The following is a 14,591-nucleotide window of genomic DNA, read 5'->3' as shown; positions in this document are numbered from 1 at the left end:
TTGCTTTTGTTAATCTAAAATGATCCAGTGCCTTTTTTTTTCAAAAACCACAAAAAGTTGCATTTCTTTGTTTAGTACCTAAATATGTTACCCATTGAGCCAAAAGATATGACCCCCAGAAGCATTTTTATTCTTTCTACTGTTTGGCTGTATAAGCAATCTGTGGTGAATGTTTGAATGTTTCTCAGTTAACCCTGCCTGGGTGTCTATAGCTTTAAGAGTTACCCCATTATAGTCACAGGCCTGTGTTAAATCTTTTAAATAATTTTATTTCAAAGCATAATTTATTTTATTAATAAGTAATATATTATTTCTACATGATGTTAGTAAGTAGCTCAAAAAAGACACTAAAAATAAAGTGGGAATTTTATTGTCTTTAAGTGTCTTTTGTTCACAAGGAGAATCATTTTAGGTCTTTTATAAAAATATTAGTTGGAAATATTTTATTAGTTAAAACTCTCAAACACTAATGAGTTGACATAAGAAAAGTTTTTATCCACCTTTTCCTAAGTGAAGTATTGAAATTGAAATTGAAAGTATTATTATGAACCATGCAGGAAGCCAATATTTTTAATGTTATCATGTTGAAATAAGACTAATAACATACTGATTTTCATGAGTGAAATAAGAGGATAGTTGAGTTCATTTGAAAAGCAAAGTATAAATATTGATGAATGCCTTTTGACTCTGTCATCTAAACTTCAACTTTAATGATAATATTATATGCAGTGTCCACTAGTTTATATTTGTAACATGGACAATATATGTAATGGAGCATTTAGGTATAAAAATATAATTTTTAAATTTTTATATAATTCAACCAAATCTCTGTTTAAAGACCCTATGTGATTCATATCAGAAGATGTAATAGTCGTCAATTTTGAGTAAATTTAGGAAATAAAGGTTTAAACTCAGTCATTTCAGATTTTCCTTAAACCTCTTCTCCCTTGAATGCGTCTAATTTAGGGATAGTGAGTCCTAAAGGTGTTGAGAGATGGGTGAGAGAACACTGAGTCCTCGGTCACCAAATGTCTGTTGGTGTCCACAGGGTGTATCACTTTCTGCTGGCCCTTTCTGCCTCCACGGAGTTGTCCAAGTTGCCATCAGTCCACACAGTCTCTGTTTTCTCAGCCTAATTTCTCTCTCCCTACATTTCTCACACCTTTAAAAGGCAGAAGTCATTTTGAGATGCTCTGCAAAATGCGCACTCTGCAAAATGAGACACCAGGGAGCTGGATCAGGTTTCGTCTGGATTCAGTATGCTGATATTTCATGTCAACTATTACCATGGTTCAGGATTATCTAAAACTTTTCTCACATATCTCTTCCCTTTCAGAAAATGGCAAGGTCTTTTCTGCTTCGAATTCCTTAGCTCTCTCCTGGTTTTCTACCATTCATCTCCTGGAGCTGATGCCTCAGCTCTTTCAAGAGACCCTCACCTGAGTCTGACTTTCTTGCTTTCTTTTCCCATTCTCTTTCTCTCCAAGTTTTCAGAGTTGGTTTTTCCTTTATCCTTTTTAAAATTTTAATCTCATCTCCATTTAGAGCAGAGGAAAATGCTTTGCACTTTTCCATCTCTTCTTTCTTAAACCTTGGACGTTCATGTTTTCATAAAGCCAATAGTTTTCTGACATCATGATTTTCTGGCTCTGTCATAATACCTCTCCCTTGGGGCAATGGAAGTTTCAAGCCCTATAGTAGCAAAGGAGTGGGGAAGGGGAGCACCAATGGGTTGAAAGAAAATGTGCGTGCGTTGCAGGGGTAGATAGGATGGGTGGGTAGCAAAGCCTGCTTAATATTTTGTAATATTGTTCTGTTATGTGTGCTTCATCATGCTTATTGGTTCATTAGAGAAAATCAAGTGCCTACGTGGAAAGAGAAACAGGTGTCTCTCACTGGAATGTAGCTTCCTGAGGTCAGGGACTTGCTTTGTTTTCTTCTATAACTTTAAAGCCATGCCTGGCACATAGCAGAAGCACTATAAATAAATCCAGGATTAATGGGTTGAAGGAATGCCCATTACATATCTAGATTGAAAGTGTTCTTAGGTTCAGCACTGTGCTTCAGAGTGGGCCTGAAAAGAAATTAAATGAATGAAAGCTCAATCTTAAAACAGGACTAAAGCTTTGATAATTTCAAAATGAGAAATAGGTCCATTTTTAGACTGCACCTTTGAAGTGTTAGATATCTCAAGTGGGTCATTTTATGGTTGAACTCTCTGACAAATGTCTAAAATGTGACTACTGTGTTGAAGAATAGAGATTAATGTACTGTAGGCCACATTCCCTGCTGGTTCACTGCAAATGGGTCTATGAGTGCCATGTATTGATCTTCTCAGCGCTATGGGTGGCAAGAGCCTCTTGGCTACCACCTTTATCTGACAGAAGCCTCTTCCTTTTTTCTCAATTTGTCATCTAAATACATGGAGCAAGCAAGGTTGAGCCTAATGTAAAAAGTCTGACCTATATTCAAGCTAATTTCTTCTAGCCTCAGTTTTTCTCTAAATGATAAATTATCAAGTATATAAATTGACTGCCACATAGGTAACATTCACTAATATCGGTTGTTATTTTTACTTTATATGTGGAAAGGCTGATTCTGAGCAATGCTGCATGCTATTTGCATGTTAGGTATGAAGTATATGTCAACTTAAGCAGCAAAGACTTTGTTCTCATTTTAAAATATTAATTATTGCAACAAAAGCAGTAGCTTTGTTAAGCTACTTGCTAGAGCCTGAAAATGAATCTATGCTATCGGTGTATAGATGAATATTTCACGTTATATTCTTTTAGTCCATTTCATCTAATACAATAGCTACATCAAATAAATTGGAATTAAAATAAGACCTAGGATAATATATTATTTTACAGTATTTTAAATTGAAATTTATTTGTTCTTAATTGTTGTTATGCACTCTAATTTTGGTAGTATGTTGTGGCATATGCTTTAAGAAAATATTAATGACCTGGGATCTAAAAGTAAATGGATGATTTGTATCAAAGGCAGTTCCAAACTATGAACTAATATGTTTAGTGAGAGATTACTAAGGACTTAAAAAATTCCTTGCTTATTCCTTTTCTCCATTAGGTTTCAATAGTTTATATATGCATAAAATTCTCTCTCTCTCTCTCTCTCTCTCTCTGTCTCTTTAAAACAGAGATGGGATCTCACTCTGTTGCCCAGGCTGGAGTGTAGTGGTGTGATCACAGCTCACTGCAACCTTGAACTCCTGGACTTAAGCAATCATTCTGCTTCACCCTCCTTAGTAGCTGGGACTACAGGTGCACACCACCATATGCAATTAATTTTTTAAGCTTTTTGTAGAGACAGGAATCTGACTATGTTGCCCAGGCTGGTCTCAAATTTTGGGCTCAAGTGATTTTCCTACCTCTGCCTCCCAAACTACCTGAATTACAACTGTGATCCACCATTCCCAGCCCCATTTATCTCATAATTTGGTAGAATGAGAATCCTGGGCAACAATTTGTTTGAAACCTGATAGCTGTATTTGAGAAATAGCAAAAGAAGGCTATAATTTGGATTTCTATTTTGAAAGATGGCATAAACAATACTAGGAGTTCATTCTGGGAGAATACTATCTAAAGACATAATTAAGAAAATAATTTTGCATGAAAAAAGAAGGTCATTAAATAATAATATTTAAATAATTTGTAAAGTTAGGGATCTTTTCTTGGTGTTATCTTTATCTTTAAGCAAGAAATTTGTTGTTACATGATAGGGTAGTATAACTGGATCTGAATTTTTTTAAAAATCCACAATTTGGATGAATTTTTGTAGGACCCAAGTGGAATAAATTGTTTAGTAATCGGTAGATTTCTGCTTAATGATTATCCTTGCAGAAGTCTAATGATATTTACAATTTCTACATTTATAGTTGCTCTTGCTGGCTGAATAAAATATCATTTGTTGAGACTCACTGTTATCTTCCCCCTAAATTATTTGGACTTTCTAAATTTTAAAATTAATGTTTATTCATTATTTAAAATCAAAATTCCATCAGAATTTTAACTCGCTTATTTTTAGCACTATTCTTTTTCTTCTTGGCTATCTTTAAAAAACATAGAGATTAAGTGACATTTAATTGTCCAAAAATGAAATAGTCAAGCCTGTTTGATACGTTTCTATAATTGATTAGGGCTAAATAAACAAAGAGGCAATATTTTCCCACACTCTATTTGGTCAGCATAGTATGAAAATTTTTTTAGACATCAAAGGATTATTTTTATTAAATTAGAAGCCTGCCTAAACCATATAATTCCTTGGTTTTACCTCCAAATCATTTATATTGCACAAATCACTCAGGGCAGCAATAGTGAATGACAAATAGTATAAATTTAAAAAGAAATGACTTACAATCCATTCTAAAATATTTGCCTAGAGAATAGGTATAAGTAAGATAAGGGACTAATTTTAAATAATAATGCTGGTCCCTTCATTAGAGAAATAAATTAAATTGTCTTTAGATTTCCCACAGGCTGCCATTTACCATTATCCACTTTTGATAATGAGTTTGAGCAGGTATTTTTCTCTTTGATTCAAACTGCTCTTCTAGTGAAAGAGCCCAAAGGGAAGTAATCTTCTTCAATTCAAATTTCCTATGCCAGGACCACTGACAACCCTGGCAACTGCAACCACTAAAATCAAATCGGATAATGGCTATTTACGTAAAGTTCACACAATTGTTAAATTGATTCCAGATGTCTAAATAATCTGCATGCACATTAGCAGGAAGTATATCAAATATATACGTGTGTGTTCTATATACATTAACCTACCACCTGTCAGTTACATGACAGTAGATAGACCAGAAGTAATAAAGCCTTACCACATGTAAATTGTAGCTCTGAAGTCTACCTTCACTTATATGAGCTCAAATCCATATAGCTAACTCACCTTTACTTTTATCAAAATTGCTTTGAATTAAGGATGAGAGAAGAACCTTGGATATGGACACATTAGTTACATTAAAATCAAGTCTGTTGTGAACCTAAGATGAAAGCTGAGAGGAAGGTTTAAAAGCAGATCTTTTCTTTCCATTATGCATTCCAAGAAAGGATTCTAGTTGTTGGGACTCTATCGTAATGCTCTTGCTGAAGGTTCTTAAAGTATAACTCGGGGTCTGCGTCCCTACTGCTCTTTGGAAGAGAAGGGAATTGTTTTAAAGATGTGGTCTACAGCATAAAGTATTACGTATTAGAAATATTGATTCTTGTTTGTGAGTTCCCCTCCACAACTCTAATGACCAGATTATCTTAGATGTAAGATGATATTTCAGTCCTGGTAGGGCTCCACAGTTGCCCTGAAATTACTGCTGTCTTAGGGAGAAATTTTCTTAATTGCTTTAATGTAAAATTATTTATATTATATGTATTTATTTATTTTCTACTTAAATATTTTAGTTTATTTTTGTCTCAGGGAAATTTTAAAATCACAATAATGTCTAAAGTTCATAAATAGATATTTTTAGATGTCATGCACTCAAGAATTTCCTAGGAGCTGTCTTTAAGGTTAACATTCCTATCTGGGGCTAGCATGGTTTAGGGTCTTGAAGGACTGCAATAGCACTAGTGAAAGGAGGAAAAGAAGATGTACTCTTTTGGACAGAGGATTTTTTTTTTTCTATCTTCTGTTCAAAGAATAAAAGCAAATATGAAGGTATACAAAATATTTGGAAAACACACTCTAAATTTGGTGTATTCAATAAAGTATAAAAAGGATAAAATAATAAAAGCTGTTTTGCCTAAGGTAATATGAGTATCTTATAGCTCTTCTCTTAAAGAAGTGATTCTGAAATGTTTTAGCATTTACTTCATCCGAATAATAAACTCATCAGATGAATGCCCCTGCACCCACTTCATATATAACTGACCACTGCCTAAAGCTATGGACTTCCTAGCAGAAATCTCTCCCCGATGTTCTATCTCCTGTCCCAAACCATTTTACAGTTTAGACAGGCAACTGAGGCAACTACACACAGATGTGATATATACCTCAAAAGTTTTGTAAGAAACTTTTATGGAGTTTCAGATGAGGGGAAGGCTTTGTCCTGTTGGAAGGATCTGAGAGTTCCATGCTGGAAATTTCATTTCAGTTTGAACCAAGGAATGGACTACACTGGATCTCAATAGGAACAAGCAAGTTGAGCATATTCCAGACAAAGGACTAATGTGATCAAAAGATCAGAGAAAAGAAATCTCTGACATGACTGGTGACCAGGTCAATTCATCAAACAGGTGGGTCAAGAAATAATGCCATTTGAAAAAAGAATGTTAGAAAGTTGGTTGGGATTGCATTATAGATACCCCTGCATATCAGATTACATTTTGAAAGATTTTTACTCTTCATAAAGGAAGCTGTGGCAAATATTCAAAGAAATTTGTGATCTTATTAGAGCTGCATTAAGATTAATATGATGAAATTCATAGGATGGAATAAGAAGAGAAACTAGAGGTGGGCAGAGAGAGGCAAAAGCCCAAACTAGGGTGGGGACATTGAGAATGGAAAGAAAGTGACATATTGTGAAAGAAAAAACACAATTTGTGGTTACTTAAATGTACAGAAAAACAGCATAAGCAGATTCTTAATCAACAATTTGCCAATATTTGTTTTACGTATTAATAGAGCCAAAGGGTGTTTCATAGTTTCAGGTGGTGCTTCAAGAGATCTGTGCCATATCCTCCTCTGGAATGTTCACAGTGTTAACACATCAAAGTCTATGAGAAGACCTGTGTAAAGATACCAACTTAACTTTATTTCAGCAAGAAATTATCCAATTTATTCCAGTAGATATTGGCATGTCTGTAGTTGTATGTGGAATACCTATTCATAGTCTAAAAACCTAGTATTCTTTAGTACACACTTTCTGGTGCTTAGAGCAGTAATAAACATTAGCTGTCAGTTCTGCCTTTTGTTGTGACACAGCCATACTTTCTTGTCATTTTTATTCCACACACGTCATTGCTTACCAGTGTGTGCTTATTGAGGGGAGGGGTAATTTTGAGCCATAACATAATTTATGTTATTGAATCATCAAATATTTTGAACTAGAAAGTGTTCTAATCTAGCATCACTCAGTTAAAACTCTATTTGAAAATATCTTGGAAACATATAATAGAATGAAAACCATAAGAACAAAGACTATAAATCCAGAAAATAAAAATGAATGAAAAGATCAAGATATAATATACAAATGACAGTTAAACTTTTATAATTCCTTAATTTATGAAAAACAATTCAAATACATTTAGTATTTTACAAATGAGCAGGTAAAATAATTATGATTTTTAAAGGCTATATTATTTCTTTATAAGAAATGTAGACATAATACTTATAATTTGTTTCTGCAGTTAATAATTAACATGGGTCTTTTTTTAGATGAAAAATCCTGAACATGTAAAGAAAAGTCTTGACATTATTTATTGTATTAGAATAAAATACTAGAATTCTCTCATTCCTCATTAAAAAATTAAGCCTATGTTACCATGTTTGTCAATCTCATTTGATTTTCTATTCTTAGGTCTAAAGTTTCTAATAACAATTTAATGTATTTATCAGTAAAACACATGCTTAGAATCCAAATGCATTAAAATTTTTGCTAAAGTAAGCAAAATAGATAAATAATGAAATGTTTTTACTTTGATTTTTAGAAAAAAGGTAAAGAATTTTATTCTCTAAGAGAGCAAGACAAATTATCTTATGGTGACACTGAGACAGAAAAGAGTTTGTTTTCATCTCTGGTATTATTTGCCAATGTTTGACAGTTGAATTTTGTTTCCAGATGAGAATTGTTCATCAATGTTCAAGTCCCAAGAGATGTTATCAGTCTGAACAGCCCAGTGAACAAGTATTTGTGACTGTCCTTCCAAATGAAATGTTCTATAGAAAGGTGGAAGTGGTAAGAAACCGTTGAAACAGTGGTTAAGAGGTAGGTCTTTGTGGTACTGATGGGAAATAGTCGTTAGGGGAAAGCTGCTTCACCACACAGGAAACAGAAAAACTCTTGAATGCATCTTGTCCAGCTGTGGCAGAAGAATTTACATAGATAACATTTTAAAACCAGAGAGTGTGTACTCAACTGGTGACCAAGAAACGGAGAGATGAAGGGCTGCAGGCAGAGGGTAGAAGGGAAATGTTTTAAAGTTAAAGACCTACAAGCTGTGCATTTTGCAAATCACATAGCTACATATCTTCTCAGAAAAGATGTTTAAAATAGAGACCTACACTTTATCATATTGAAAACCATAGCAATCTCAATGAAAGTTTAAAAAAAAATGTTTACCAAACCAAAGGAAACTCAAGGAAACATTTTATAAGCTAACAGAGCTATTATTGAATGCCTTGAAATGGAAATATTTTTATTTTCTAATTATAGATATTGAAAAAGGTAGTAAGTATAAATATTCATAATAAATATTAAAATAGTAACAACAAAGTTTGCCACTTTTTCTCACTTAAGAGGAACTGATTTGGTTTTGTGATTTCACTTAATTATAATGAAAATTCTATAAGCTCAGAACTGCCATCCACATATTATAGATGAGCAAACAGACTCACATAGATTGAGGCTTTTGGCCAAGCCCCTAGGGCTCAGGCTTTGAACCCAGATGTGATGGAGTCTGAAGCTTGTGCTTGTTAAACATTATGGTGCAACTCCCATCATAATAATTTGAACAGTAACAAAAATAAGTACATTCTGTGTTTGGTTCATTCTCTCTCTCTTTTTTTTAAGTTATTTTATTCTTCTTCCAGCATGTCATATATATTATTCTCCATATAAGGAAATATAAGAATATATTCATCCTTAAATAAAATGTTGGAAATGCTCTCTTGGAAAGGTTTCTTTGTGGCTTCTGGTTTTGTTCATTACTCTGTTTTTAATGATCATTATTATTATTCTTTCACAATATTATAATATACCACCAGAGTCATTTTATTGTAAACACTTTGAAAAACATACTTCAACAATAATATTGTGGCTATTATCCAAATTCTCACCCACACGGAAAAAATGTGTGTTTTCGCTATAAAATATATGTGGAAAAAAGAAGTGTGAAGTAGAAAATGACAGCAAAGTTGAAATAAATTCATTAAAAGCATAATTCATTGGTCTTTCATTCTGTTCTTTCATCTAGTGAATTTATAATATTTTAAGTGTGTTGGTAATTTCTTCAAGCAATCTAGGTACTATTACTGGGGAAAAACATCTCAAAGGCAAACACTCCTAGTATATCAATCACTAACTTGAGACCATGTCACATACAAATAGTTGATGTGCATGTTCTTTACTTCTTTTTGCTTATTTCATGGGATCCCTTTTGCTAGGTGCCTAGTCTAGCAAGAAAGTTAGCCCAGTTGACATTTTACCTTCTAATCAATATCTAAGCAAACATTTTGAACACTATCTTCTTTCTTCTCCTTCATTTCCCCTGGCCTAAGTACTTCAGGAAGGTGCTGTCTGATTTGTACGTGTTTTAGCCATCATTATACATTTCATTTACATGAAGCCTAGTTCATTTCACATCTGAGGCCTCCTCCAATTCGCATAACTCTCCCAATTACTTCTTGAACATATGAAGAGTCAATCTCTCTTTCCTTTTTTAAAGTACTTAGAAAACTTCTTCATTTCCTAAATGTTTCAGTGTCATGTTCTAATTGAATTTTCATCAGGCTACAAGATAATTTAAAATATTACTTTACTGATTTTCTATTTAGGTTACAGACTACTTTCTAATAACATATTTCTGTGTGCTTTACAAGCATGCACAATTCATGCAAGATGCTTGTTTGGTCTATCCCAGAGCCAAGGCAGGCCACAGAATGATTTAGAAATATCCTCTGGGAGACAAACTTTTATGTAGCAGGTTGGCTATATTGCAAACATTTAAGACTTGTCTAAAACTCTCTACAACGTCCATAGTCACATTGTCACACTGTCCTTTAATACAGCTCTTTTGGATTTTTAAATATAGTGGCTTCCTAGGATTAAAGCAATTAAAATGGGAGCAACCACTTGTAGGAATCTAATCCAATCCTCTTATTTTATAGCTAAGGAAAGTAAGACTCAGCACCATAAACGTATTGAAGATTGGCTCAAGGATCAGGTTGTTTTCTGATTTCCAATATTGTGTACTTATTTTAGTATAATTCCTAGCAACTGATTTTTACTCAGTAAGACATTGGGCCCAGGGTCCCAGACCAGATAAAAAAAATAAATGATCAAAATAGCTTGAACCATTTTGGCCTAAATATTACTGTTTTAGAGAAAAATATGCTATCAATGGATTTGATGAGGCCTGAGATGCAATATTTGAATGTCCTCATGATCACTGATTCACTCACTTTTAGATTTTGAATGTCATTTTAATGGCTTTTAAAGATGATCATATTATTTTGGTCCAGTTGGATCATTAAGGCAATTTTTTCTAAAGTAAACCACATAAAATCACTAAAATGGAATAAACCTAAGTTACAAGGAGGACTAAGCAGACACAACCATGAATGAGTAAATCTAAATTCTATGATTAATGACTTTGAGGACCTTGTACTTGACTTCTGTAACAGCATTTAACAAATCCTGTCATCAGAATCATTTCTCATGCTGTACTTTAAATGAAGTTCTTTGTCTGGTCTAGAACAAGCTGGAGAAGAGCTGGCAAAGAGCCTTTGGTCATATATTTCAAATTCGTTAAGCATCTTTAATCTTCCCCTTGTAGATAAAATCTCTTCGACCAAATCTCTTAACTTGGTTCAGATAGTTCATAGTTTCTGAATCCCTAGTGTGCTCTGCTTTCTAACCCTGCCTTGCAGTTTCTTCTATACCTTTCATTAAACCCATGATGAAATTTAAAACACACAAGCAGAATGATGTAGGCTATAAACATTAAGGAAGTTGATTTGCCATTTGTGTTTTCATACTGTTTCTTTGCATTCCTACATCTACATAGATAGATGTTTTATCTTTCACTATATTATTTACTTATCTCTATCTTGATACACTTTGAATAAATAACTAGCCTCTACCCACCAATTTTAGTTGATTTATTGTTAAATTAAAATTAAAATGGCACACATGCACATTTATGTACACACACACACACTCATACATAACACATACACACAAAATCTTCTGATTACTGATTACCTTTGATACTCACTCTATTCATATCTATACGTCGCAATTTTTGTACTATACATTTAAAGATATACATTCTTGGTCCCGATGTGTGTTCTGGAAAGATGTTTTGAATTTGCTATTTTTCACTGGCTTTATAGACAACAGGTTGAGAATAGGGACATTGGAGTAGTTAAGCTCTAATATGGTGGAAATGAGTAGTTCTTACAGACTGAATAGGGGAGAATAGCAGAGGACAAAGAGAATTTTATTCAGATTTTTTAAAAAATAAGTTCTAGAATTTAAAAAAAGAAATCAAATATGTTAAAAATAGAAGAGCAAATTGGAGAAAGACTAAAAAAGAATAAGAAGGAAATGCAAATTTAAAGAAGTACAAGTCTGTTACAAAATGTAAGAATATTGGGAAAAAATAAGTTAAGCAGACTGATTATTTTGGCAGCACAAAATAAAATATCTGTATCTATCTATATATCCATATATATAATAAAAGAGAGGAAAGAACAAACCACAAGTCTAAAATACTATTGTACTAAGAAATAATAAAGTATCATCATTGCTGCTATTCCTCTTATCTTTGGTCATATTAAATATGACCAAAATTTCTACAAATTGAACCTGATATTATTATATTAATCAAATTAATGTATAATGCATTCTACACTTTCACTTTTACGAAATACTTATATTGCATTATTGCTCAGTCAATTTATTCGATAATGTTGATCATTTTAGACATCTTTAAAAGTTCAGGAAATGGGGAAGGGGGAGCGAGATGGCTGATTAGATGCAGCCAGGAGGCAATGCTCCCATTCAGAGAGACCAAATTGTCAAGTAAACCACCATAATTCGAGAATGTCTTCAGAAATAAAATGCCAAACTCAATGAAGAGGTGTTGCTGAAGCTGAGACTGAACAGCGAGGAAGCTGGGAACCCCATGCGGGGTACCTGAATGCTAGGGCTAGCTCCTGATCCTGAATGGTTCCTGGGAAAGAAGTGAGTGAAGGATGACTCACACTTGTCATGAACTTCTGGGATCCTTGCTACAGGGGACCCCACATCCCCCATGGACTTATGAGTTCTCTGGAGGATCTTCCCAGGGAGCAGGCAGAGACAAGCCTTCAGACAGCATGGATCCTGGGAGCATTTGTTCACTGGGCAGTTCCAGCAGAGAGCAGCCATAGATGGCCACGCCGCAGGGATCTCTATGCACCTCCGGGAAGCACTGGCCTTAGCTGACCTCTGAGCTAAGAGAGAGCAGGGCTGGTTTCCCTGTGGGACTAGAGCACATGTATTCCATAAGCCCTCCTGCCTATTGGCCTCTCCTGCCCACTGGCCCCCAGAGGGTCCACGCCTAACTGTTCTGCAGAAACAAGTGCACAGTGCAGCCTCTGCAGTCCAGTCTGAGTGCACTGTTCCACATGAATACTTTCCTGGTAACCCAAGAGCACATCAGATCCCTCAGCACAGCCAGAACCCAACCCTGAGCCACGGGATGCCCCCAGGGATGCGGCACACAGCTGGGGAGAATGAGCCAAGCTCTGTAGCCTGCACCTGAGCAGGGAAGGAGCACCCCCCCAATCTTAAAAGCACTGCAGTGGGTGAGATGCACAGGTTCTTGGGCCAGGGTGGAAGTGGGATGAGCTTCCTTCTGAAGGACCATTCCAGAAAGACTGTGGCATATCTCCCTGCTGTAGCCTTTCCTTAAGGGAGCCCCACGGCCCAGAGCACCTAACAAAAGAAATGTGGGCATGGTGCCAGTGATTGAAGGGGGCTCCCCATTGGGCCATGAGCAGACCTGGTGAGGCAGTAGTGTATCTCCCCTCAACCACAGAGCACGTCTGCAAACTGAATGAAGTACATAAAGTGGTACAGTTTGGTATTAGCCTACCTATAAGCCATTACTCCTAAGCACCATCTACTGCATCACAGCCCAAATTACAACAAAAATTATCCTGCTAATAACATACATGCCTGTGAAACCAAGCATAACAATTCACCCATACATAAAGATCCTATACAGAGCCCTGGCCCTCAGAAAGCATCCAGAAATGAAGCCAAGTGACTATACTCAACTTATATCATAGTTAAATGAACACCAACCCTCCAAAATGAGAAAGAATCAGCACAAGAATTCTGCTAATTCATAAGGCCAGTATGTCTGCTTACCTCCAAACGAGTCCACTAGCTCCCCAACAATGGTTCTTAACCAGTCTGAAATGACTGAAATGACAGACATAGAATTCAGAATCTGGATGGCAAGGACACTCATCAAGATTCAGGAGAATATTGAAATCCAATCCAGTGAATTCGAGGAATCCAGTAAAATAATCCCAGAGCAACAGTCATTTTAAGAAAAAAAAACAAAACTGAAATTCTAGAAAAATTCGCTACAAGAATTTCATAATACAATTAGATGTATTAAGAACAGAAAAGACTAAGCTGAGGAAAGAATCTCAGAGCTTAAAGGCTGGTTCTTTAAATCAACTCAGACCAAAAAAAAAAAAAAAAAAAACAGATAAGAAAAAGGAAAAGAAGTTTTAAGAAATGAACAAAACCTCCAAGAAATATGGGATTATATAAACAGACAAAATCTATGACTCCTTTCTATTCCTGAGAGAGAATAAGCAACTTGGGAAATATATTTGAGGATATAGTCCATTAAAAGTTTCCTAATCTCACTAGAGAGGTTGACATGCAAATAAATACAGAAAACCCCAGCTAGATACAATGTTAAGACTACCATCCCCAAGGAACATAGTCATTAGATTCATCAAGATCAACACAAATGAAAAAATAAAGTCAACCAGAGAGAAGGTCAAGTCACATCCAGAGGGAACTTTATGAGGTTAGCAGCAAACTTCTCAGCAGAAACCTTATAAACCAGAAGAGATTGAGGGCCTATTTTCAGCATTGTTAGAAAAAAAAATTCCAATAAAAAATTTCATATCCTACCAAACTAAGCTTCATTAGTGAATGAGAAATAAAATCCTTTTCAGGTAAGCAAACACTAAGGGAATTTGTTTCAAAGAAACCAGCCTTACAACAGGTCCTTAGAGAGTGCTAAACATGGAATCAAAAAAACACCTGCTACCACAAAACACACCTAAGCACATAGCCCACGGGCACTTTAAAGCAACTGCACAACCAGCTAACAGGATCAAAATCACACATATCAATGCTAACCTTGAATTAAGTGGTGTCAAACACTCCATTTAAAAGACATACAGTGGCAAACTGAATGGAAAGACAAGACCCAACCATCTGTTGTCTTCAAGAGACCCATCTCAATGAATAATGACACTCATTGGCTCAAAGTAAAGGGTTGAGAAAGATCTACCATGCAAACAGAAAAGAAAAAAGAGAAGAAGCCACTATTTTTATATAAGAAAAAATAGACTTTAAGCCAATAAAAATGTAGAAGGACAATGAAGGACATTAC

The 14,591-nt window shown here is 35.0% G+C and overlaps 1 long non-coding RNA gene across 1 annotated transcript in view; it reads left to right on the top strand.

Annotated features, from left to right (window-relative positions):
* LOC129458034 (uncharacterized) overlaps positions 1-14,591 on the top strand; it is a 56,080-nt gene that overhangs the window by 13,326 nt on the left and 28,163 nt on the right. The window contains exon 2 of the long non-coding RNA XR_008649511.1: positions 7,799-7,915. This is a non-coding gene — a long non-coding RNA (uncharacterized lncRNA). The remainder of the gene's footprint in view (positions 1-7,798; positions 7,916-14,591) is intronic.

The sequence above is a fragment of the Symphalangus syndactylus genome, chromosome 19 (assembly GCF_028878055.3).
Source record: "Symphalangus syndactylus isolate Jambi chromosome 19, NHGRI_mSymSyn1-v2.1_pri, whole genome shotgun sequence".
Lineage (NCBI taxonomy): Eukaryota > Metazoa > Chordata > Mammalia > Primates > Hylobatidae > Symphalangus > Symphalangus syndactylus.
Note: the sequence above shows the minus strand (reverse complement) of the source record. Positions and strands in the feature narration are given on the sequence as shown.